This window comes from Mus musculus, chromosome 16 (genome assembly GCF_000001635.26).
Source record: "Mus musculus strain C57BL/6J chromosome 16, GRCm38.p6 C57BL/6J".
NCBI classification, from domain to species: Eukaryota; Metazoa; Chordata; class Mammalia; order Rodentia; family Muridae; genus Mus; species Mus musculus.
The window spans coordinates 88115940-88142919 of NC_000082.6; the positions used below are offsets into that span (position 1 = coordinate 88115940).

The following is a 26980-nucleotide window of genomic DNA, read 5'->3' on the forward strand; positions in this document are numbered from 1 at the left end:
TCTCTTATGTTGGCCCATCATTAGGAAGCTGTCTGATATCATTTTCTGGGCTTTTGCCATGGAAGAGAAGAGAATCCTTGAAAGCAGTGAGCGATGTTGGTGAATTTTTCACTATGGATATAGCACAGTGGTCTCATTTATAGTGACATACCAAAACTAATTTCTTCGTATTCTGTTAAGAAAAAAAAAAAAACTCAACCATATGTCCCTGAATAAAAAGAAATGAATTTAGGGAAATTCTGACAAGGAATTTTCCTACTTCTGCAGGCTCTTTGGATACAAGATTCCCTTAAATGAAAATAGAGTCATTTGTGTGAGCATGCTTGTGTTTAATTTATTTCTGTTGTTAAAAGAGAATTAGAGGGAAGACAGGTTTTCATGGAGTAATTCTTCCAAATTCATACTGCATGTCTTTAGTATGGAGTTTCATGTTTTTATTAAAAAATGCATTAAGTGTGGAATTAAGTACAAAGGGAGAGGGAGAAGGCGAGGCGATAGAAATGCTCTGAGAATGAGAAGTACTGTGTCTGAGATACACTGAACAGATGTTCCAGTGCAGCATTCATCTTTTGATTTCAGGACAAGGTTTTTTAATCACTGACTCACCCAAAAGGTGTTTAATGGCAATCTGAGAGAAAGGAGCCCGGCTTTGCTGAACACATGCCATCACTAACTGATAAGCCCAACTGTTGGGTTCAGTAACCACAGAAACCAAAAACTATTTTGTACATTAATTTCATACAGGATTTGCTTTTTCCCACACATTCAAATGTTTTTACATGTTCACATAGTGTTTCATTGGCATCATTGGCTCTTATACTGGTGTTTGCTCACTCTTCTAGTAACTATATCATTTCATTGTCTTACTCATTTTAGATTTAATTTTACATATGCAGAGAATTCAAGTTTACATTTTTCCAAGTGGTAAATCAGTTTTTTCCATGCACCACCTTTTAAAAAATAAAATCTAACTTCTCCAGAGTGCTAGAATAAGATACCAGTGAGTAAGAGCCTTCAATGGTCATCTTGCAGACACAGCAGTGCAGACAGTTCCTTGTGCACCAAACAACCTTCATAAGAGCTGTGGACTCCAGGTGAGAGACTAGAGTCTTAATGTAGTAAAGGAAGAAAGAATATCTTGAAAAGAATTGATTGGATCACTCCATTACTGAAGTTCAACTCATTTTAAGGTAATCCCAGGCTCTAAGTTCAAGTCCAGTATTGAGTTGGCACAGTGAAATCAGGACTTTGACATCATCCTGTGACTCCTCCCTCGGTACCCTGAGATGGAGCCAGCTGACCTGCCTTAGCAGGTCTTCTCTGAGTCTCAGATAGGACAGGAAGGAACAAGACTTCAGCCAACTGGCAAGTAGTATAAGACTTCACCTTAAACTCAGTTCTAGACCTGTTTTGTCAGGATACAGCAAGAAGAAACCAAAGATTTATATTTCCAGTGCAGAGCTAAGAGATCAGGTCTTTGGTCCCTTCTCTATACAAAATGGGGACCTGTGTATCAGTAGTACAAATCAAGTTTTTAGGTTGCCTCACTGACAATTTGGAGTGGGCCTGAGCCAGTTCTTCTAGACTGTGCTATGATATTCAGCATGAAACAGCAAGGCAAAGCACTGATGCTATCATTCCCCAAACAATCTTGAGCATCATAGTAAAGAATAATATTCTATTTAGTAGGGGTAGGGTAGAAAACTAAGATAGGACTTTGCCTTGAAATCTCAGCTGCTGGCTGGTAAAATATAACTCTGGATAGACCACGTGGATCCCTTTTCTCAGGCCAGAATCTATAAACAGAGTCTCTGGAATATTCTCATTGTCATGTAGACACAGAGGTTCTAGAATACTAGACTTTTGTTGCAGCCAGAATTTCTCAGGTCTGGTTTGTAGCCCGGAATAGCCATAACTCCAGCCTATAGGCAAATGTGGACTTAGGCCTACCTTGTTTTGGTGGATTGTAGTTGTAATAGTATTCCTGTATTCGTGAATAAAATGCAGCATGGTGAGTTGGTATTTTTATGGTAAGTCTGTCAGAATTTGATAGATATCATAGTATCTGACCAGAAGTAAATGAATGTGAATGAGTCGCCTGCGCCTATCATAGTTGCTTGGGTACTCTAACCACAAAAATAGGCTTATAGTGAAAAGACTAACCTTTTTAGGTATTATCCTAGTTCATAGTGAAATAGATTTATAGCGACTGAAGATTTTGGAAAGCATAAGATTGGGTTATTTTTTAGTACTACAATAGTATCAATATATTAATAATTAATTTATGTAATCATTGATTTAAGTGCCATGTAGTATGGAATGAGATAACATGAATAAACAGAGGTTCAGAGGTAATCATCAATGTACTTATAATTTCTAAAGAGATAAATACAAACAAAGCCAGATTATGAACCTAATAGATTACCTAAACCTTCAATACCAAAATAATATTATAATCAATTAAGCATTAAGAATTTTCAGCAAACAGTAACTTCAATTAGTGATCAAAATAAGAGATCAGACACAAACCATACAAACCAGTGTGGTTGAAATATTGCAACCAGTACGGACAAAACCTTGAATTGAGAATTTAAAACATCTGTCGCAAGAAACCTCGGTAAAAATGGCTAAGTGGCCATGGAAAAGAATGAAAATCTGCCACTAATGGGGGTGAGGAGGTGGGGGGCATCTCCAGGATGAGACAGAGAGCTTGGATGAGGGAGGCACCCAAGAATCAATGGGGGTGACCTTAGCTGTGACTTACAACATTGGGAATATGGAACCTGAAGAGGCCACCTCCTGTAGCTGGGATGGAACTACAGTGAAGTGATAGAGACACTAACCCACCCATGAAATCTTTGACCAAAAATTTATCCTGTCTACATGAAATGAAGGCACAGTGGATGGAAAAGAGACAGAGGGAATGGCCAACCAATAACCAGGCCAATTTGATACCCATCCTATGGGCAAGCATCAATCCCTGACACTATTAATGATACTCTGTTATGCTTGCAGACAGGAGCATGTCCTTTGAGAGGATTCAGCAGCTGACTCAGACAGATACACACACCCACAGCCTAACGGTGGATGAAGCTTTGGGACTCTTATGGAAGGAGGAAGGACTGAAGTCCCCAAAGGGGATAGGAACTCCACAGGAAGACCAACAGAGTCAACTATCCTGGATCGTTGGGGCTCTCAGCCTCTGAACCACCAACCAAAGAACATATAGGGCTGGACCAAAGCCTCCCCACATATATGTAGCAGATGTGCAGCTTGGTATTCATGTGGGTCCCAAACAACTGGAACAGGGGCTGTCCCAAAAGCTGTTGCCTGCATGTGGGATATGTTCTTCTAGCCAGGCTGCCTTGTTTGACCTAAGTGGGAAAGGAAGAGACTAGCCTCACAGAGACTTGAATTGCCAAGTAGAGAGGATACCTAGAGGGTGCCCCACCTGCTCAGAGTAGAAGAGGGGAGTAGGGGAAGATTGTGGGAGGGGATGAGTAAGAGGGTGTCAGTGAGTAGGATATAAAGTATATTTAAAAAAATTTTTAAAAGAGGAAAGAAAAACTGTAAGTTCCAAGCATACAAGAATGTGATCCTAGGAGAGACCCCAATATAGAGAAGGAAGCAATTTCAGTCAACCAAACAGAAATCCATGAGATAGAATGTGCACTAAGCAAATGCCTGATAAGAGGCACCAGTGGTGGAATAGAAAAAGGAGACAAAGAAGACAGATCATTTGACTGTACACGTTGTTATAGGCTAAAGAACAGTGAAGAGGGAAGAGTAACCCTTATGGGAACTTTGGGAAAACACTAACATAGAAAATATGTTGGTTGCAGTATATTAGAGAGAGACATGAGAATGACAAGGAGAAAAAAAAAGCTTATTAAAAACAGGACTGAAAATTCACAAATCTAGAGAGGGACACAAATAACTAGAATGGAAAGGTCAAAGGTCACCAGTTAGGTAGAACTCAAGCAAGACTAACTACTCCAAGACATATGATCATGATTTCAAAGGTAAAGGATAAAAAAAAAACGAATTTCAATGCAGCACTAGGAAAGAAACGCATTGTAGCATCAGTCATCTTGACAACAGACATTTTAGCAGAAAACTTAGAGACTAGCTAAGAGTGGCATGAGATTTTTCACACTACTGGAAGGAAATAAAAACCTGCTACCCAGAATATTGTATTGCGAGAACATGTCCTTTAGAAATGAAGAAAAGATAAAATATTCCCAGACTAATGAAAACTAGAACAATTTATCTTCAACAGATATTCCCTACAGGAAATGATTAAGCTGAAAGAGAAACTCATTATTTGATAAACAATTCAGAAAGAGTATCTTCAAATATATCCAATATGCCCTAATATTGCTGAATATGCTATCCAGTCTTTTGTATACCTTAAAAATTAAAAGGGGCATCATTAAAACACTGGGATAGTGTGAAAGATATAAGACAAAAATTTTGTGAGTATTTTTCTTTTTTCTTGTCTTTCGATAATGTTATCTGCTACTACCATTTTCAAACAGCTTGCTATAATCAAACTATGTCTATTTAAGCATTATGAAAAGCACAAAGAAAATTAACTGTTGGAAAAACCAAAGTGAATGAGTAAGAAGCTAAAGCCTGCTGTTATAATAAATTATCTACCCACACTGAAGACAGTAAAAAATAGAATAACTACAGTAAACTAGAAAATGGTTATAAAAGTTCTATTAAAAGAACTTATCTTATGATATTTACCTCATAAGAGGCACTAAATGTCATGAAGTGACTGAATGAATTAAAAGCAAACAAAGAAAAATACAAGACTCAACTATATACTGCTTACAAGAAACTCACTGTAACTCTGAGGACACATGTAGGCTATAGATGATAATCTCCTGCTTTGTATTGTTTTGTTCTCCACCTTAGATTATTTATTTACTTATTTGTGTGGAAGCTTTTCCTCCCTATATGTGTGTTCCAACACATTCATGGTTGGGGCCCATAGAGGTAAGAAGAGGTCATTGGATCTTCTGTAACTGGAGTTGTGGATGGCTGTGAGCCACCATGTGGCTAAGATTATCAGCAGAAATTGAGCACACAGAAAGATCAGTTAGAGTGCTCTTGTGTTGTTTTTGTTTTTTGTTTTTGATTTTGATTTTTTATGTTCAAAGTATTAGCCAGCGGATTTTAATGTGTATGTGCGCAGGCTTTTATCCTTAACACTGGGGTGTTAGTACATAAATTAAGCAAGAGGAAGAGGTGTAGCCATTTCCCACATTCCAGACTGAAAACCATATTGTATACATTCAAGCTGAGTGAACTTGCAATCCTGCAAAATCATTTCATTTTGTTGTTGTCTTTCTTTGTGGGACACTGAAAGGTGTCAGCAAAGAAATTCATAGTTCTTGAAATAAAATGGTCCCTTAGAGTTAAGCTGTGGGCCAAAATATTAAATAAAAGTGGTGAATCAGAGTTTCCTTAAATCAACAACAGCGTTCCCATGGTACCAAGGCTTGATTGCAGCCTGCCTGGATGTATCAGCAAGCCAAGAAAGTGTGCACTCTCAAGGGTTGTCTGCATAGCAGGGGAGGAAATCAGCCAAGAGTTTCCAAGCAAGGTGGCTCATGCCATTTAAAGCCATCTCTTCCCATTAGCAAGGGCATCCTTCTGCTCTTTTAAACTGGGTTAACTCTTTTCTACAACAAACATTTCAGTATGCTTAATCTTTTATACTATTAATTAATAAACATATGAGCTGCATATTTCTTATATCCTTTGTTGATTCCTAGGTAGAAAACTAAAATACTAATTGTCTTAATATACTATTCTTGTAGGCTCTTGGGTTCAGCTACCTGTTCTTTTATGTAGCACAGAGAACTATCTCGTCAGACTTTCCAGCAAGAGTTCAGCTATACTATGAAGAGTTCAGCTACCCGATAAGTACAGAAGAGAGCATGTTTATTTAAGCTTGCCTCTGTCAAATTTCAGAGGATCGACTCCCAAATATCACATATAGGAGGAAGTCCACATTTTGGGGGGTAACCAGGAGCCAAGAGAGTCACAGGAGGAGGGGTGACATTGAGGATCTGCCTCTTGCTACCTAGGAGTTCTCCTTTCTCAGCTACATTTGGCAATCCATACCATTCCTCCATGATTTTAGAGTTTTGGACTTTCTTGAGCAACATAAATAGGTGTCCAATCTCAGCTTTCTAAACTGAAGAAACACACCAAATGAACGAGGACTCCCTTTATTCTCCATAAATCTGGCAAGACTCATGACCACCTTGAGTGATCCTAGTCAAAGTTTTATATACAAGGTTTAATGATCCCCCAACTTTGCAGGCAATGTAGTATAAAGTACTCACAATCCATTGCAAATGTATCTACCTGGCGAGAAAAGATTTTGTCTTCTTAGCTCACCAGAAGAGTAACATACATGATAATTTCAACTGCCCAAACCACTCATAGACAGAGTGGCTCCTGTCCTTGCTGAGAACAGGAAAGGGAGAGTCAGTAAAGAACAAGCAACAGGTGATACCATTTACATAGGTTTTCTGATAATTACCTGGAATGGACAGGGAAGAAAAATTCAGATCTGAAAATTAAAGCCACAAACCACTGAGGGCTGACAACCGTCTTCTCTTCCTCTTTGATTTGGAGTGAAGGACGCAGGGAGGTTCTGTAAAGGTTTATGTTGCTTGGCAGTGCTCTGACTTTTCAGGCAACAAAGTCTCCCTGGAAGCTATACCAAATCTCCTTTGATTGCCTGTGATCAAAGGCACGGAGGCATGTCTGCAACATCTTAGCTTCAGAAAGCTGGGGCAATCAGGATGCCTAGAGGATATTAATAATTCCTGAACCCATTTTCAGGTGAGTGGTGCTTCTGACAGAGTTTTGTGATAACAAACATGATCTGTCTCTACCTTCCTTCTGGGCTAAAACGTTAGTCGGAACCCTCTGATTAAGTCCCATTGTGTAGTAGAGAGTAAATATGTCCAGCTGCCTTACATCCAATTCGTACAACTGATGCTAAAATGTAGTACGAGGGGTGAGAAGGCTTTCTAGAGTGGGATTTAGGAGATGCAGCTTTGTGACTGACTGTGTGTATAGCCTAGTGAAATTGTCTATTAGCCTCAACCTTAGCTTTCTCATCTGGGAAAAATGCTCATGAGATTGTGTGTGCTTTGACTTCCTTGGAACATTGGTAAGCAGGAATCCTGCTAGACTCAGTGCTCTTAGTTATAGCTAAGGCTGCCCCTTCACAAGCATGCCAGGGGGACAGTTGGTCTTTGCTTGAACTTTTCTGCCCCTTCTTTCTCTTCAGGGGACGTGCACTCATGTTCGCATGAACCAGCATGCACTGTTTCACAGGTTACCTGCATGTATAAAAAGCTTTCAAATGTGAACACACACCATGATAGATAAATGGGGTTATGTTTCATTCAGAGTATAAAATGTGTGGTATATGTGAATTTAATCAAATTATTTGACTTTCCTGCCTTTCATTTGTATAAGAAAAACTATTTATAAAGCTCAAGTAATGTTGAAAGACTACAAAAGATGAAAATTTCTACGCAAGAGTGTTCTTCCTGTTAATTGTTGTCTTTATTCACTTTTCATAAATATACAAGTTTCATAAATATAGATAGGACCGGTAGAGGACTATGAAGAATAATTTTGAAAATAACAAATAAATGATTTTGTGATGATGATGTTTCATATCCAATAAAGTGGCAAAGAATTAATTGGGGGACAGGAATGGTCTTCATTGTCCCTTTCCTCTCTGCCTCTCCTCCCCTTTCTCTGTCTCTCCTCTTCTCTTTCTCTCCCCCCCCCCCCGCCAACCTTTCTTCCCACTCCTCTTTGTATATTTTGCCATCTTCTTCACTCCATTCACTCTCCTTTCATCTATTTCTTCGCTTCCTCTTCTTCTCCATACTCTTCTCTGCTTTTTCTCTCCTCTCCTTTCTTCTTGAAGATCTACCCCATTTGCATTTACAGTACTCTGCATAGAGTCTTCAAAAAGAAAGTCAAACCAACCACAGGTAGGCAGAGCCTGGGCTCACTAAGACTCCAGCATGCATTGGTAGGGATGCAGGGTGGTTATTCTCCCTGGGATTGCAGAAGGGTGATACCCAAGAGCTCAGCTGGCATTTGGAGACCAAGGAATATATACAAATATTATATATATATATATATATATATATATATATATATATATATGTCTTAAGTTAATGATCCCCAAGACAGCATCTCTAAAGATAGGATTACTGGCAGCAGAGCCAAGCCTGCCTGACTTTCTGATGAGAGTCAGTTATTAGTGAGAGAGAAAGAAAAAGCAGAAATGATGAGAGTCTGGCTTTCCCTCAGAATCTGAGAAAATAAAACAAATACAAAACAAACCACTCTCACCCCAAGAAAGCAAGACACAAAACCTCAAACTCTGCACTGCAACAAATTTCACACAAGGCTAGTTAGTAACAAGCCTGCTCCTCACGTCCCCATCCCAACCTTAGTCTTCCTCAGACCCCCATTTCTTGGCCTTCCTGTCTCTCATCTGGAAATAGGGATGAACCCACATACGGTGGACTAAAGACTTGCTTCAGATCATCTCTAACATTTTCTTGGCATCACCCTGTCCCTTCGAGATTGATGACATTCACTATGATATCAGATGGACTGGGGATTGAATATATGCAATTATACAACCAGGTTTTACTGACAGTGTGCGAAGCGAACTATTGGCCACATGTGTATAACTCATGCTGAGGCCTCCCAGACTAAGTCACCCAGAGAACTGGTTACATGTAACAGGTATTTCCTGTAGACGGAGGGGATGCCCACACATTGGGTGGTCATTGGTGTAACTGAATTTCCCATAGGTGGGATTCAGTCTGACCAACTCATTTATGGCCTATTGATGAACATTTATTTAGTCATATTTCCCTTATTTCTCACTTCATTAGTTGTTTTATTTCCCCTTCAAGGAACTGTCAGCCTCCCCCACTTGCCTGTAATACTAAAGCTAGTGAAGATGTATACACATGGCAGGACTCCATTTCATTTGTTTGCAAACTTTATTGGAATGCATGGTCTTGGTGCAGGCAATCTGGATTAGAATGTTTAACCATTTTAGTACTAGTATGAGATCCCAGGCCCTGGGGATAGTGGTCTTCTGAGAGATGCAGAATGTCTGCATCACCAGACTCTGACCTGGCAACACCTGAATAATGACACAGAGACTTCGAGTTAGTTATGAAAGTTTAGTCCTTAGCTTGCTACTCCAAACTAGCTTCTATCACTTAACCTATTAACTCTAGCCCATGCTTTCCACATGGCCTGTTATCTCACACTCAGTCCCTGTGGGTTTGACTTCCTCTGTATCTGGCTGGCAACCCACCAGCCTCTCAATTCCCCAGAGGGCCTTTTCTGCCCTGAAGTCCTTTCTGCCTTTCCTCTCCTGCCTCAGACGTAGGACAGTCAGCTCTTTATCAGACCGATCCAAGGTGATGGGGAAGAGTGGTTACAAAATACTCAGGCAGATGATGATCCATACGAATAAAAATAACATCTCAGACAGTACTCAGGTCCCTGCTGGTATAGAGACCCACATACATTTGAATAATAAAAAGAAACATTTACACAGTGCATGAAAATTTTATCCCAACATGGGAGAAATGGTTTCTTCACAGTTCACAAAGACACTGGATTTTCTCAATAACAGTATCTGTATGCATGCTCTCTCTCTCTCTTTCCCTCTCTCTCTCTCTCTCTCTCTCTTTCTGTATGGGAGAGAGAGAGAGAGGGAGAGAGAGAGAGAGAGAGAGAGAGAGAGAGAGAGAGAGAGAGAGAGAGAGAGAGTTTTATTAATGGGCATGTCCTTCTGTATGTGTCTGTGCGTATCATGGAGATTCCCTAAAGCTGGATTTATAGCCTGTAGTGAACCAAACTGTGTTCTGATCCTCCATAAGAGCAGTAAGTATTCTTGCCTACGATGCTTTTTGCTTTTGAATCTGTTACCTTCTTGATTTCTTTGGACTTTAAATGACCCATTAAGGTGCCTCCATGGGATTCTATTGGACCACAACATCTGTCTAATAGAATGCTCTCATTGGCTTGTGACCTACAGGACACACTGAAGTGATACCTTTCATATTACCTTGTGTCTTGTCATTTGCACCCATAACTCAAATCTTTAGGACCTTTTAAACATTGGATTTTACTTGTCTCTCTATGTAGCCAATGCTGACTTGGACCTTTGTAGTCTGGTATGTTGAGGATTTAGGTTCCATGTGCTTCCATCTCCTGATTACTGGGATGTCAAGTGTGCTTTTCCAGGCCCTGGGAAGAACTTTATTTATTTTATTTATTTATTTTGGATTTCGAGACAGGTTTTCTCTGTGTAGCCCTGGCTGTCCTGGAACTCACTCTGTAGACCAGGTTGACCTCGAACTCAGAAATCTGCTTGCCTCTGCCTCCCGAGTACTAGGATTAAAGATGGGCACCACCACGCCCAAATGAGAACTTTATCTTGATAAAATGAATATTTGGACACATCACTTGGTTCTGTGTTATGAACCTAAAGGAGGTGGGAAAATTTTCAAAATAGAAAATTTGTTTTTTGTCTACAGGAAGCTTATTATTTCTTGGAGAAAATTAATTATTAAAGAAAAGAGGAGTTTAGAGATATGATGTATATGCAGTGCCTTTGTTGCAAAGCAGGACCAGGGATGAGGAATGAAATATTTGAGATGGTGGGAGCAGAGAACTCTGTCCAGAGATGGCATGGCAGTTCTGCATTGATATGACAGCCTGCTCTAGTTTCTGTGTGGAGAATTTGCTTCTTGTCAGGTGTTAGGAAGTAACATCTCTTCTTAGAGAGAGACAGGAGGGAAAAGGTCTTATGAGTTTACAACCTATCTTATGCTCATCTCTTCCTAGCAGAAAGGAATATTGGCCCAATGTATGAGCTAATAACAATTTTATAAATAAATTGTCTGGTACAACATAATAAATGGATGCACTTCCCTCCATAAATTATAAAATATGCTTTGATTAAAAAACAAATAAATCTTTCATATCCTTGACACAAATGGAAGTAACAAATGGGAAGAATTTCTTTTCCTCCTAGGAAATTGAATCATATACTTGGCTTGCTTGGCTGCCTGTCAAGGAAGTATCTTAACTGCCCATGCACTGAAATATCTCGGAGGCAAACAGCCCTCATGACAGAAAGCCAGCAATGAAATCAGCACAGGACCCTCTGCAGACGGTAGTCCAGGATGGTAAAGGCTTCTGCTATCTATGGGACTCTTATTATAGTCAATTGTGTTAAAATTGGCACAGCCAAACCTCAGAGTAGTTTACTACCTACCAAATAGCTCCAGGGCAAGACAGAAAAGTGAGATTAGACACATAAAACAAATCACTCACTCCATCCTAGAAGAGCAAACTGCCTTCAAAACAAAGTCCCTTTAAAAGCAGCTTCTTTGCTTTACAAACTAAAAGAGACTCTTTGATTTCATTTGCAAGTCAAATGTATGGAATCTTTTTAGGGAGATATAATAAAAATCTAAAGGAAAGGTAGCATTCTGTACTGGGATAATTCTATATATAAACAGGTTGTTTTATGGACTAACACTTGTATATAGATATGAAGATACAACATCATATATACATTATGTGTGTGTGCCTCTCTCTCTCTCTCTCTCTCTCTCTCTCTCTCTCTCTCTCTCTCTCTCTCTCTGTGTGTGTGTGTGTGTGTGTGTGTGTGTATACACACATTGAGCCAAATCTTCCTGGATATGAATGTGTAAAAATCTGTGTGAACAAGAGAGAGAAAGTTAGATCTTCCTTGAGGAGAAAGAATTTCTACAGATTCATGTGCACTTTGCAGGGTAGGTGGCTCATTGTCAGGTCTACAGTATGCAGACAGACATTAGAGCTGATTGATAGGTGACATCTCCACAGGTAAATTCATTCCCAAAGTAAAATGTCCCAATATCTCCTGAAAGATAAAACACCAATAAGGCACAGAGACAAATTTCATCTTCAAAAATTGTCTCTGTTGTCTTGGGTCACTCATTCTAATGAACTGAAATAGGAATAGCTGTATAAAACGGTTCAGAAGTCCAAAGTCATAGATGTGTGGCTTTGTGTGTGTGTGGGTAGAGGTGTTTAGATAACATATGTACTGTTCATTTATTCTCCATTTTAAGGCTAAGCAGCGAGTACTGCCAGCCATCATTCTCATTTTGCAATTGGGAGAATCTGAGACGTTGTTGTTTGAAATTCTTGCCCAGTAACATGGAAAAGTCATGTAGTGCCTATGGTTTTGTACAGCAGTGTATCTATACATGGAATATTCCATTTTGTATGTCTCTGTTCTTAGGAACACTGGAAGACACTGAACTGGGCAGATGCAGACTCTTAGGGCATGGTGTATAAATAGTATGGCTGTCCAGTGGGACAAGACCAAGAGGATAAAATCAATGGGAAGGTTCATGATCTTGAAAAGAGATCTTCTATCTCCCTGTCTCAATTTCCTCTATACTGGGATTGCAAGTCCACTCTGCTACCTTATCAAGCTTTCTTTCTATGTGGCCTCTAGGGGTTTGCCTGAGGTCCTCATGGCTGCTCAGCAAACACCTTACCAACTCAATCATCTCCTGAGAAGATCAGTTTCTCCTTGCTGAGCATCCGATGCTGCTGCCTATCCTCATCCCTCTCTGCTTTCCTCCTCTATCCTCTCTGGAAGACAAGCAGAAGCAGATGCTGGGATGGGTTTATTCTAATCACGCGCTCACATTTTTACCACGCCGTTTCCAACTTCTGAATAATTAAAGCAGCTGTTGGAGCCTCTGCTCAGTGACAGTAATGAAGAGTGCTACTGCTTATTGTATGTACTAATCTTCGATCGGAGAAGTTTATCCTGCTCATAGGCAAGGAAGCTGAGACCTAAAGACACCCCCCCCCCAATAAGGCTGCTTGGTTCACACCCTAATATGCTGCTTTTTAGGCCTTGGCATATACCATGTTGCTAAATTCTTATGTTTTTGGTGCCTTGTTAGTCTTTTCATCTCCCACATACTGTGGTTCATGGCTAAGTTATCAGAATCCATGACTCCATCCCTATCCCCTGCATTCTCAGATGGATAAGGTTGCAGGTGAGTAGAGGTACCTATTTTCTGGGTAGCTTAACTGCCCATCAGCCAGAAAGTTTGAATCAGGCAAGTCTCTTAAAGTGTAAACCAAGTGTCAGGCTTTTAAATAAGAAACACTGGGGGTTTTTGTGCAACTTAAATACAAGTAAGCTTGGAGGGCAGGAAAAGAATTGTTTTACTTGAGTCTGACAGTGTTTTGAAAGTTTCCCATCTCACCACTTATGGTGGCACACAAGCACATTAGCCTTTAAGAGCAATCGATGCTCTGTGGGATGGTGCTGTGTTGCACTGAGATGCCTCCAAGGTTTTAATTCTCTCTAACAGCTTTCCACTATAAAACAGCTACTGAATCTGAAAGTCATTGGGAGTAATGTGGGTACATCTTGTTTACACACCGCCTTGTGGAGGCATCTCAAGACCCAGTGGCTTCAGATAGAGTCATGTTCCTTCTGAATGCAGAAGCCATAAGCACAGGGAGACCTGTTCATCTATGGCTGGCTGTCAACAAAGGAGAAAAAAATATATGGTCTTCTTGCAATATATTAAAATCATACATTAGTTCCAGGTCTAAGTACTCTGAAGAAGCATAAAAGTTGCATGTTATTAGGCAAGAAAACAAATCCTGATTTTTTTTTTTCAAATTCTGAGTTTTTGCTTTTTGTTTTTAATCAATGACTGAACTCGTGTCCTGCTAGGCAAGAATACAACTACTGAGATATATCCTAGTCATCTTTTGCATTTATTTTATCTTAAAACAGGGTCTTTTCAGTTGCCCATGATGACCTTGAACTCGGTTCATACTCCAAGTTTGTAATTCTGCTCTATTCTCCTGAGTAGCTGGTAATACAGGCTTGCTCTGCCGGTTACAACGAAATCATAAAATTTGTATTATGAAATCACACTATTGATCAGGGCAAATGTTAATTTAAAATACCTTTTAATTTTTCAAGAGAATTCATTGTAGAAAATCTTCAAGTAGTCTATGTTTGATTTGATTTATACCTTGTAATTAGAGTTAGGACCTTAAAAATATCTGTACTACATGAAACAAAGCCACACTCTTCTGCCCAACATTTTCCTACATAGATGATTTTGGAATGTGGTCAAATTGTTCTAGCCGACTCCATGTGATGCTGGAGCACAGTCTAAGGGGACAAGTTCCTCTAGCTCACATCTGAGCAATGCCTGAATCACGGGCTGCTCTTCATATCATTTCAAGATGGAATCATCCTTATGAGATGCTCACTAACTAACAGCATTCAGAGGTTAAAATTAAAAAACAATAGCTACTTTACTCATATCGCAGTACCCGAGAAAGAACTTTGGGCCTCAAACATGCTAGAAAGACACTCTATTATTGAGCTAGATTAGCAATTTCTATAAAAATTGTGTGTGTCTGAGTTCAGGGGAATGTCCACATATTTGTATATAGAGCAATCACTTAGCAGACAGAGCCATCTCCCCAGACTCTCTGATTATTAACTTTTAAAGAAATAATAGATCCACTGTTTCATTTAGGAAATTGCTGAGAATTACTGTGATGGTAAGTAGGTTACTTATGAATCATCTACCCACTCTTCAATTATTGCAGTCATTTAAATGATAATTGCTATTCTAACTCCACTGGGACCCTGAGGACGATAGGAATGAAGGTAAATAAGTTTCCAAGGGCACATTGTTGCATTTATCTAATTATATAAGAGAAAGAGGACAATACATGCCTACATCTCCCTTTACATATTTAGTCTGTGCCGTGAATTAGTAATTTTATAGCAACAGCACCAGGACTCAATTACCAGGCTACACTCAAATTCAGAGCCTCCACAGAGTCACTTTTAGACCGAAGAACTGTGGCTTTCTCATCAAACCAGCCTGCTCCAACTTTCTGTATTATTTACTCAATTACAGATGAACCAACCTGCCAACATCTTTGGGTCAGGATTGCATGTGTGACTACCTGGTATTCTCCACAGACATCTGAAATTATCAACTGGAGCTTTAAGATTCCATTCACCTAAGTTTTCCAGTTTGAATTTGTGACAATAACCCTTATTTCCTTTTCCCAAATAGCATCTGGCTTTTACTGCTATGGATGTGGATGGTCTTTGCAAAGATGTAGAGTCTTCAGGGCGATGGAAGTCTTCACATGGCGATACTCCATTTGTGGAGAGTGGGTGCATGGTCGTCTTCCTAGAGCTAACTTTGTGGTCCTCTCAATCTCAGTTTCATTTCCCCTTTCTACTGTCTGAAAATAGAGTCAGAAAGTAAGATGAGTCTGATGACTGCATCTGAACCAAATCTACTCTCCTCCTCCATGAAGAATGACCCTTCCACAATATCATTGGATTTCTGAGACCAAAGCAAGGAGAAACAAAGAAACTGGAATCAAAGCTATGCTGAGCTCAAGCCTCACGTGATACTTTAACAAAGCCTTGGATTCAAAGACCATTCTCTAACTGGAAAAGATCATCTAGTGATGGAGATGTGTCCAGTTTGATTTGAATGTAACTTCTGCCTGCTGTTTAGTTTCACTCGACAGTTATTTCTCACCGAAAAAGCTTTGAATTCAGTCAGCCCACTCTGCTCTTTCCCCTGGATACCAGTCAAAGAGCCCACCATCAACCAATATCCATAGAAATTACTTCAAATACAAACTTCAATATTCGCAGAGGTTCCCCACAAAATAAACTCCTGAACATTATCCTCTCATGTTGAATACACCCAAAGCTCAGATGTTTCTTGAGTACATGAAAGGTATACAACAACATGCCAGATAAATGGGTAAATTTTCCTAGAACTGCATCGATTTCTCTTAGATCCTTCTGCTATATCAAATGCTTGTATACCAATTCAGGGACATAATTTGAAGGGTTGGAGGGATCCTCAGGCACTCAGGCAGAGATTGAGTAGAATACAAAGGACCACACTGAGTGTCTGGGAACTTGAAGAATGAGACACATGGACTTGCTGTCTTTTCATTAGAATGGCAGAATGAGCAAAAACACAGCAGTGGGAAAATCCTCTCTAGTGTGAAGTCCCTCTTTCTATCTTAGAAGCAACACAGAAGTCACTTAATTACCCTCTGAAGGGTAGAAATCTTGTATCTGTCCCTTGGCCAGTGTAGACAGAGAACAGGATTTTTATAGGGTACCACAATGTCACTTTTGTACAGCTGCTGGGACTCTTTATAGGTAGAGTTAATTAAAATCGCTGAAAGCATTAGTGTTCCCACATCCATAAAATAGTAATTTCCCTACTGCAAAGTCATCTAAAATATTTTGTGTCAGCTCACTTCCCTATTTCCCCTGAATGTCAGTCAAAGAGAACACCATCAACAAAGAGCTAATTAACTTCCATAGAAATGATTTTCAAATCCAAAATTCAATGTCCAAATTCTCCTGAGCGAACTGAGTGAGGAAGTTTCTCACCACACAAGGCTCTGAACTGCATCCTTGTGCGCAAATGACTGTATCATATTGCAAGGCTATCGGTTTCCATAGTTCCACACTTTAGCCAAATGTAAGGGACTGTGTAGCCTTCACAAAAGCATTAGGATTGATGTTAATGGGGCCTCACTGTTGATGGTTTGATCACAAAGAATGCACTTTTATAAGCTAGAATAGAATATATCTGTCATCAATGTGTCGAATACTGGAAGCTAGAACTATTAAAATATTGAATTCATAGTACTTAGGACTTTAAGTTTATTGTTTTTACGCTATTTATAAAATATGTTTTAAGCCCTTTACATGTTTAATACTGCATAATTGGCTCTAAACTATAAAGCATTGTCAGCTGAGACACAACAGTATTCCCAGTGCTCTAAGACAGGGCAACAGATTTACTTAAACGATCACATTCCATCTCCCTTTTATCATCCAACTGAAAACGCCTAAATTCCTTTCTCTTTATCTTCCAGTTGACTATTTAAGGTGCTTTCCCAGCAGCCATCAGAAGGCCCTTTGAAGAGAAGCAGTCTTGGTTTGTGCCCTCTACTGTCATATACCTGGGGATAGTGCCATCTGCTTGGGCATGAAGAATCTGCACCCAGAGGGAACTAGCATGATAAGACAAGAAGTACAACTGGGGCATGGGAAAGGAAGAGAAGATAGATGTTGTCAAGTTGGATAATGGGTTGTCAGGGGTGTGTGGAAGAGAGATTGGGGTGAAGGGAGAATCACTAAAACATACTTTGTTCAGAAATGCCAAAATGATATCTAATGCTCTACACAGTAATTAAAAATCCATCACTGGCAAATGGAGATAGGCTTGTGCAGGTGAGCCATGGGCAGAGCTCTCCACTTCTCTTTCACGTTGCTTTTGTTGTTTTTTTGTTGTTTTATTTTTTTTAAACCACTGTTCTTGCCAGTTGAAAGCTTTATCTAAGAGAAGTGTTCTTCAGGACCTCAGGGTGCTCACAGCATATTCTGCACTTAGATAGAGGCCTTAACATTGAATCTTTCTGGAAAAGTTGTTCTTATTATAAGGTAGTAGTTATTGATCACGAGCAATTTTATTTGTCCCAATATTGTGGCAGTTTTAGGAGACATTGTTAGTTATCACCAATGGGGGCTACTTTGGCGAAGAAGCAAAGGGCACAGCTAAACAACCACAATAAAGAATGCTGCAAGCCTGCTGTGGAGACAGACACCCTGGCACAGAGCTGTCAGCAATCACTGGCCATGGGCAGCAGCAAGATTTTACTGCCTTTTTCTTTCCTTAGTTCCCCACCTCCTAACTTGTCTTTAAAGAAGCCATATTACAGCAAGGGATCAATACTGTGATGCCCACATTAGGCTAGGAATACTGGAATTTTCTTCCTTAAAAAAATGTGTATCTCTTCCTAGTTGTCATTGCTGGCTAGTAAAAAATAAAGATGACAGAAACAAACAAACAAAAAGCTGTGGAGAACTGGTCTCATGTGGGAAGACCTCGACTTTGGGAGATATCCAGTTACGATCTTCCCTAAGTTAGCCAAAGTCATAAATGTCATAGGACACAGGTGAAAGTCAAGCAGAGCTTTAGATGACACTCACAACGTGTTTTAGATTTTATTCCATTGACAAAAATCAAATCATGCAGTTGATCAAATATTTGTTGGCATGGCCGGAACAGCTCCCCTTTCTAGTGTGTCCTCTTCCCACCCAGAGGGAGGAGTCTATGAGTATTATGTGCCTTGTCATGGGGATTTATCCCAAACTACCTCACCGGAGGACCAGGGAGGTACTTCATGGTCTCCAAAAGGAAAGCATGTACTTGGAAATCTCTCCCCTACCCTCTTCTAAGCCTCCTTGAGACTACAATACTAAGTATTTTCTTCCAAGTAGTTTCATCTTTCTGGGGCTATAAACAAGCTCACAGAACACATGGAATTCTCAACACCGTGGTCTTCCACAGAGGGCAAGAGGCCTGAGTCCTTAACCAGTTTAACATTGAAATAAAATTTGTTATTGGAACCTCTTTAATTCTACATTTCTGGGTTTGACTGATTATTGAAATGCCCAAAGTAGTTAAGCAGCAACTTTCTTTGGGGTTACTGTGTGATTCTTCTATGTTTTATCTGGAGGAGGAGGACAAAGATGGGGGTGGGGAGGAGGAGGAGGGGGAAGAGGAGGAGGAGGAAGAAGAAGAAAAGAAAAGAAAAGGAGGAGGAGGAGGAGGAGGAGGAGAATTGAACACCTAGGGCAAAAAAAAAAAAAGAATTAGAGAATTAAAAAACGCATTAGAGAATTGTCAGGCAATTCACTAGAGCATCATTAAATTAGGGGAAATGATCATATAAAAGAACAGGTTAGTATGTCTTATTAATCATTCTCTAATCTAAATCTTTTTCTGTATTCCTCTTATATATATAAGTATATATATATATATATATACATATATATATATATTTGATATACATATATAGACATAATATACATATGACAATAATGGTAAGATGGGATTATTATTTATGCGTTATAGCATCTTAATGGACTTAATTTGAACATCTCTTACCATAATTAACGTTAATAGCAATTCACTCCTCTAAGTGTAGTTTTCAATGCCCTTAAGAGAATATAGCATTATGATCTTATAATTATGTATTTAGGATGTTCTTAACAGACAATGAATTTATTCCAGAGAAAGCTGCCAAGTCAAAAGAATTGCTAGACAAACGTCTATAATGTATACTCATTTGAAGCAAGGAGCTCTGGACGTGATGGGAAGCAGCATCAAATTAATACATTAATTTCTCTAAAGAGCCGGATTCTTCTGAAACAGAACAATCTTAGATGTCTCCAACGGCCCTTTGATGCCAACTTTTAATTGGCTAATGACAGCTAATGAAACCTTTACTATGGTTTGAGTTAATTTCTCCCAGGTGCAATCCTTGTTTTTAATCTTACTTTTACTTTCCTATGACAGGTTGCCCCTAAGAGAGAAAACATTTCTATTTTCTTCTGTGATTTGCTGTTTAGGCTTCAACTTTAAATAAAACTTTCTGAAGTTTTTACTGGAGAAAATTGTCCCGTTTTGCTGGCAGGAAATTTTGGTGATCACTGTTTTGTGGCACAAGTGCTGGCGAAGAATAGGGACAAGAAAGATTCTTACTCATTCAGGCTACTTCAAAGTACTTGTGTAGAAAAATGATGGGTAGGAGTCATTAGATTGAATCACCTGTTTTATAAAGACTGTGCTACACAGGAATCTGAGAGACTTGGGTTCTGAGTGTGGGCCTGCTAAACATCCACAGCTTTGAGAAGTAGCTGTTTTCAACTCTAGAACAGAACAAACCAAAACCTGATACTCTTCTCTTACAGCCTTGAGAGTGGGACACCAAGGCTTTTGTACAAGAATTTTGTTTGTGATTGAGATCTGGGGGCCAAGAGGAGAGGACAAGACAATAAATCAGAAAAGGAGGAAAAGGTAGTCAAGAAGGAATCATTGTGTTGCCCCTCCCCCACAACCGGTACAGGAATCTCCAATATCCTTCCAAGGCATCGACTCTCAACCTGAAGTTTGCGGACCCCTTCCAAGGTCAAACGATCCTTCAGAAAACACAGATATTTACATGATGATTCATAGCCGTAGTAAAGTTACAGTTATGAATGAAGTAGGAATGCAAACAGTTTTATGGTTGGGGGTCACCACAATGTGAAGTGCGTTAAAGGGTCGCAGCATTAGGAAGGTTGAGAATGACTGCTCTAAGGGTTTTATTAATGTTTTGTCTCACAGCTGTCTATCCAGACAGCTCCCACACTGAGCAGGTAACAGATGCATCCGTGGCTGTGAACAACTCTTGTGTTGTGTGGTAAGAATAGAAGAAACTACCATCTGAATCCCACCCGAACTCAGAGGAGCTGGTTAAGAACTGCGGGGCTTTTAGATGGAAGAATTGTAAATCTCTTTAAGATCAAGTCAAAGGTAATCTTCCAGTGAAGCAGAAAATGAATAATCTTGTCATTGCTGTGTGGATTAACTAGAAAGTCTCAGCCACAGAGGTCACAATTATTGTCGTTTTATAATTTATGTCTAGTTTTACAATTACTATGGTATTAGCTTATTAAATACAGTAAAGATAGAGATGGTGCCTTAACTGTCTATGTCTAGTTTTACAATTACTATGGCTATTAGCTTATTAAATACAGTAAAGATAGAGATGGTGCCTTAACTGTCTGTAAATACCTTGCATGGTAGCTTGCAATGTGTGTGTGTGTTTGAATGTTACTCCCCACTGCCCCAAATCATTTTAAAGTTTTAACTCTTAGTACCTAATAACATGAATTCTTTGGGGGATATAAGGTTTCTTGTAGAGGTACTCAAATTAAATTGAGGTCTTTAAGACATTCCTATCTTAGTAACTGTTATATTGCTGCAAAGAGACAGCACAGCCAAGGCAAACTTTTAGGAGAAAATATTTAATTGGGTGTTTGATTTCAGTTTTAGAGGACTAGTCCAAAATCATCATGGTGGGGAACATGACTGCACATGTAGCATAGAGAGAATGAGCCTGGGCCTCGTGTGTGGGCTTGAGTCCACCCCCAGTGACACTTCTCCTCCAGCAAGGCCACACCCCCAAATCCTTCCCAAGCAGTTCCACTGAAACCCAAGTGTTCCCATATATGATCCTATATTTATCCATTCTTATTCAAACCTCCACAGTTCCCCAGCTCCTTATGATGGTGACCAATATAAAACGGAGAACATTTGAAGTAGAGACCCGTGCATAGAGAGGGGAAACCATTTAGAGATAATACCATCAAGATACACTTGAGGCTACTGCATGCTACGAGAACAACTTGGATCATTTTCTCCCCGTGATTCTTAGGAACACACACCCCTTACAATATCTTACCTTTCATCTTTGAGCCTTTATGGTGTCAAGACAGCTCATTTCTATAATAAGTAACAGACGTTTGGTATTTGTTACAGTGTCCCTAGGAAACCACTAGAGAGCTCAACAAATATTTGAGGACGTTGAATAAATGATAGAATGAAAAGAGCATGAATGTAACTGTATTTTCTTAGAGTGTTTCACTCTGTATACTTTTTTAGACACCAGAAAGAAAGCTCCTAAATACGATGGTTCGTTATGCAGTTTGTTTCTCTTTGCACAATTGTTTCTCTTTTACCTGATAAAGACACTGTTTTAATGGCTGGGTAACTTGCCTTTTGCAATTGTGGTCCAAGCACATATGTATGTATTCATTTAAACTAAATGTACATGTCAATGTTGCCATGGCCCTAATCTTCTCATAGATCACTTACTAGATGCCTGCAATACCAGGAAACTATTCTCCACTGAGCTACACTTACCCTACTTCCCAGTCTTAATAGTTGTCCAAGCTTGCTTCACAGAAGTTCTGTTGTTTTCTGAGACAGTTTAACAGCAGTGAAAACGTTGTCTAGAAATGATCCTTGTTATCCTGGGAGATGTAGTCTTTAATAGTCATCTGTAATTATACAAGCCATATACACATCCCATGACTGACTCCAGACAGAGAGCTGAGTACAGGAGAAGCAGGACTGCACTGAAGACACATCTATCAAGGTTAGAGCTGGTCAGACCAATAACTCACAACAGCTAGTTTCTAGAGTTTTAGAAACTAGTGCTCTAAGTAAGTCTAGATGATTGTTTTTATGCATTTCCTATTCCATCACGAGTCACTAAGAATAATTAATATCAACAAATAGTATGAGTGCTTCTTCATGATTTGTTTGATCCTAAAACACTTTCATGAGGAATTAGTCAAACATTTATTTCCTCAACAGCATTTGATGCAAAATTGAATAATTAGGACCACTTTATTCCAACATGACACAGAAGACAGAGCTATTTTATCTTAAATAACTTTCTTAAATTAGTAAGTGGGATGAGTCAGGAGGGAATTCTATACCAAAGGATAAAAATAATTTAATAAATATGGATGTATTAGAAATTTTAATTAAATGTAGTCTCATATTATAATTTGTTCTGATATTTTATTAACATAATTCCATATGTAACAACATAAAAATTATATAGATCATCATGAATCTACATATTTGAAATTTTGCTGGCAGCAGTCAAGTATTTAAACAAAAAGCAATGCTGGCATTTTCTTTGTCTGAATTATCATAATCCCACAAAGATATTTTAAACATCTGTGTGTGTTTGTGTACTTTGTCTACCCCTCATTTAGGAGTTACCACTTGGGATTAAAATGTGTACTAATAGCATGGGTTTAAACATGTTTGGTGTACCTGCAGTCCTACTGGATCAAACAGACCTAGGTCTTGGGATGTGATTCCTTGCAAGAGGAGTCATATTGTTGGATTAAAATTCCTCTATATGCATGGCTTTACTCGTTTTTATAAAGCTGGACATTTTTGAGGTATGAATAATATATTGCTGGTGAAAAATCTCACTGAATTGGCACTAATAGTAATAATTTATTTACTCTTCCAATATTTTAAATGTTAATAATACATCTGTAGTAGTCACCAAATGGCTGCTACATTAAGACTCTGGGAGCTCTCCCAATTCTGCCCCCTAGTTGCTGTTCTGGAGAAATCTATTTTCTTCATCTTTTAAAAGGTTACAGATCCTTTCTTGACATGTGGCTTGATATCTTCATATCTATGCTTATTGTTCAAAAAGAAAAACTGGTGTGTGGGGGGAGGAGGGAGTCTGGGTCTTTTCCCACAGCATCTTTTCAGTATAATGTGTCTAAGTAGCAATGTCTAAGCATTGTGGTTGGATGTTAGGCTGTTGACCTTGGTCCATTAAGTTAGAGGATCAGTTGACTTTAGTAGGTTGTTTTCATATTTAAAAGATACTGTAAGTCACATATTTGAGAAGTGGTTGATGCTCTTTACCATTTGTTTTATTAAAAGTGTGATTTTAATTACAACTGATTGTGAAACTATAGCCTGACTCTTGGCAACTTTGTGGGTTTCTATTTCTACCATCCTACTCTTGCCATTTTCTTTTCAACTCCCCAACACTAAGTAGGAGATAAAGAAAGCTAGAGAGGAAAGGGTTATTCCTGTTGATAGGGACATCTACATCATTGGGGGCAATTTTCATCTTCGTCGTCATGACATCTCCATCCAGCACCTAGAGACGACAGCAGCAGCAGCAGCAACAATAAGCAGTTGTGGCCCCTCTTGGGGATTTAACATTTTTATCGCCTCTCAAGAGTTCCTAGAATTCCAAACTTTATACATTTGCAGATACTTTCTGCAGCTGGCAAATTTATGCCCCTGCCAGAGCATGAGGCAAATCATACTCTCATGCTATGGACAAACTGAAGCATCCCCATATCTCACACCTGGGTTTAAAACAAAAACATTTTCCCATAATATTTCTTTGTTTTTAAAGAAATCAAAATTTTCACTACACCTGTTTCATAATGGTGTTAATATCCTTAGGCATATTTTTTTTCCACTATGGTGTAGCTCACTTAATGTTTTCCTGTAAGCTAGAACAATATTTTTCTACATGCAGTTTTCATAAACCAAAACTGATGTTAGAATGTTGCAACATTCCAAACGGTAAGAACTGGCCTTCTATCTAACTAAAATGTTATCTTCCCTCTTCTTTTTGGAGAGAAACCCACTGAATAAGTTTTCATTTAACCTTTCCTTCTATTTATTAAAACCTAATTGCTGGCACATTTTCCTCAGTAAAAGGGGGCACTAGTTCAAATCAGTTTGTAAACATGCATATCTGAAATTCAAAGAAGAGAACCTTAAAAGGTTGAACGACCATCAGTGAAGAACCCCAAACAAATTAGACAAAAGCAGACATGGGGGGGGCGGCAGTTTGTCTTAGGACTCTAAGGTTACATTGGAATTCTTAATTATACATACTATAAATGTTATGTTCCAGAATTTTTAAGTTAATATTGATTTGCAACTTCATCGTCAAAACTTTGTCCTAGATTTAAATTTCTCCTGATTGCATCCCTTATTCTACTATACACCCAAGTTGTTGCTCTTAGGAGTCTAAGTGCAGCTAGAAGTTGACTGGTGAGATGTTGAGGAAGAGGCTGGCAAAACGTTCCCAGCGAGTAGAGATGGCTCAAAACATTGATATTTCCTATCAGGAAACCTGACTCACCAATTCTCTGTAACATTTTCCAAAAATACATTTTGTGTTAGTTGTGTTAAAACAGCTGCAAAGAACGGGCTCTGTCCGCCCCAGGGTTATGCTTGCTTTGAAGTGCTCTGCATGCAAGCTAACCGGCAAATGACAAATGAATCAGGCACAGCAAGCCTTGCTTCCCCTAGGTTTCCACTCATTTCGGCCTGCAGCAGTGGACCCTAGAAATATTTCAGAGTGAGCCCTGGCAAATGTTTGATGACAAGCCTGGTCTCATGTCTTTGCCTGGGTTGTTAGATAACAACCATTCCTCTTTGCTATTCCCAAGCTCCTCCCTTGGCCACAGAAGCTACACGGGTAAATCTTTTTGACATATAGTTACTTGTCCTTGGCCAACAAGATGGAGTCATGTTTCCTTCTGCCTCTTTTTATCATCGCAGCCTACACAGAGAGAAAACAAAGTGCTTCATCAAATGCAGGCACCGGCTGGATAATCCTACCTGGGTTCCTGGGTATTGCTGCAGTTAGAGACAAGTGTGTTCCAAGTTCTTCTACCATAGCTCATCTCAAAGATAAAAATTTGTAAAGCACACAAGGGAAAAGAATAAGGAGGCTCCATATCTCAATACATTTGTAACATATTCAGGGGGCATGCGTGGACACGGAGAAATCCTGTCATAAAGGAGGAGAGCACTGTGTGAATTTACCTAGAAATAAAAACTGAGCAGAAAATCTTCTCACGTTTTGTTCATATTTTATTTTCGTTGACATCTAGTTATTTGTTTATTTAATATGTATATATAAATATACACTCATGCCTGCCATGACACACTTTGGCATACATATAAACGCACCACACAAACACGCTCAAACTCTAGGCTGAAATATTCAATGGGAACGATCAGCAATGGATGATTAATGATTTTTAATTTTAAATCTTATGAATTATGACACCCTGTAGTGTCATAAGCTTTCAATTTATTTCACAAGGTGTTATCTGTTCCTTTTCCTGACATATACAAGCTATCTGTGTGCCCCATCTGTATGTACCACCCTCCCATGTTGTCTGTGTGTACTCTCTGTATATACCACCCTCCTATGCTGTGTGTACCTTCTGCATGCACTAGCCTCCCATATTCTCTGTATGTGTCATCTGTATGTACCACTGCCCCATGCTGTCTGTGTGTATCATCTGCATGTACTATCCTCCATGCTGTCTGTGTGCAACATCTGTATGTACTACCTTCCCAGTGATTACTAGGTGATATTCAGTTATCGGGTTAACGAACATGACATTGATTTCACCTAATAATGCCTGCAAGGCTCAAGAATAGTAATGCTGCCAGTTCAGACATGCCAAGAAGAATCCTCGATTTTTTTTTCTTTTGACAGAAAAGATACAAGTATAGGGAGATGTTTTGAAAGAGAAGGGCCATACTCACATAGATTTCAAAGGCGTATGTCATTATGCTTTTACATCATTACTATTTTTCAAGCTAATCTCTTACTGTCCTTAATTCATACATGAAGGAACACAGTCTCAAACCTACTGTTCATGGGTCCAGACATCCACTGGGAGGCTTGGAAGAAATGCTGCAAGAATGAGTGGGGCTGTGGTAGTGAGAGTCACCTGCTGCTGCCTGCTCCTTTCCTCAGGAGTGAACTAATTCGGCCCATCTGCTAAGGTGGTAACCCAGCAGCCAGCCTCCTTATTAGAGACTGATTTCTGCGACTCCTGGCAAGGCCAAGTGAGACTTTCCTTGCTGGTGGCATTTGTTTCCCTGCCAGTCTTTTCACAATCTAAAGAGAACAAAACAATAAAAAGAAAAAGAAGAATAAAAGGAGAAAAGAAAGAAAGAAAGGGGAAAGAAAGAGAGAGAGAGAGAAAGAAAGAAAGAGAGAAAGAGAAAGAGAAAGAGAAAGAGAAAGAGAAAGAGAAAGAGAAAGAGAAAGAGAAAGAGAAAGAGAAAGAGAAAGAGAAAGAGAGAAGAGAAAGAGAAAGGCAGGCTAGGAAGGCCAGTCTCCTGCCTTACTTATTCTCAACCCTGTTCAGTTGTGTAGAATTTTATTCCCAATTGGATCTAGTTTATGCTTGTTACTATGGTGATCTCTCTCTCTCTCTCTCTCTCTCTCTCTCTCTCTCTCTCCCCCTTTGCATTTCACAGCCTCTCCTTGCAGGCTTCCTTCTCTGACTTAAAACAATTAAACTCTCCTTTCAACTGTGCAGCACCTTATTTGCATACCGTGTTGT

The 26980-nt window shown here is 39.3% G+C and overlaps 1 protein-coding gene and 1 long non-coding RNA gene across 14 annotated transcripts in view; both read right to left on the reverse strand.

Annotated features, from left to right (window-relative positions):
* The window catches only part of Grik1 (glutamate receptor, ionotropic, kainate 1), a 394963-nt gene that overhangs the window by 220039 nt on the left and 147944 nt on the right, over positions 1-26980 (reverse strand). The window lies entirely within an intron of this gene.
* Positions 18254-26572, reverse strand: Gm46553. Its single transcript, XR_001781939.2, has 3 exons — positions 25230-26572; positions 21960-22096; positions 18254-18839 (listed from the first exon to the last, which is right to left on the reverse strand). It is a non-coding gene; the product is annotated as a predicted gene, 46553 (long non-coding RNA).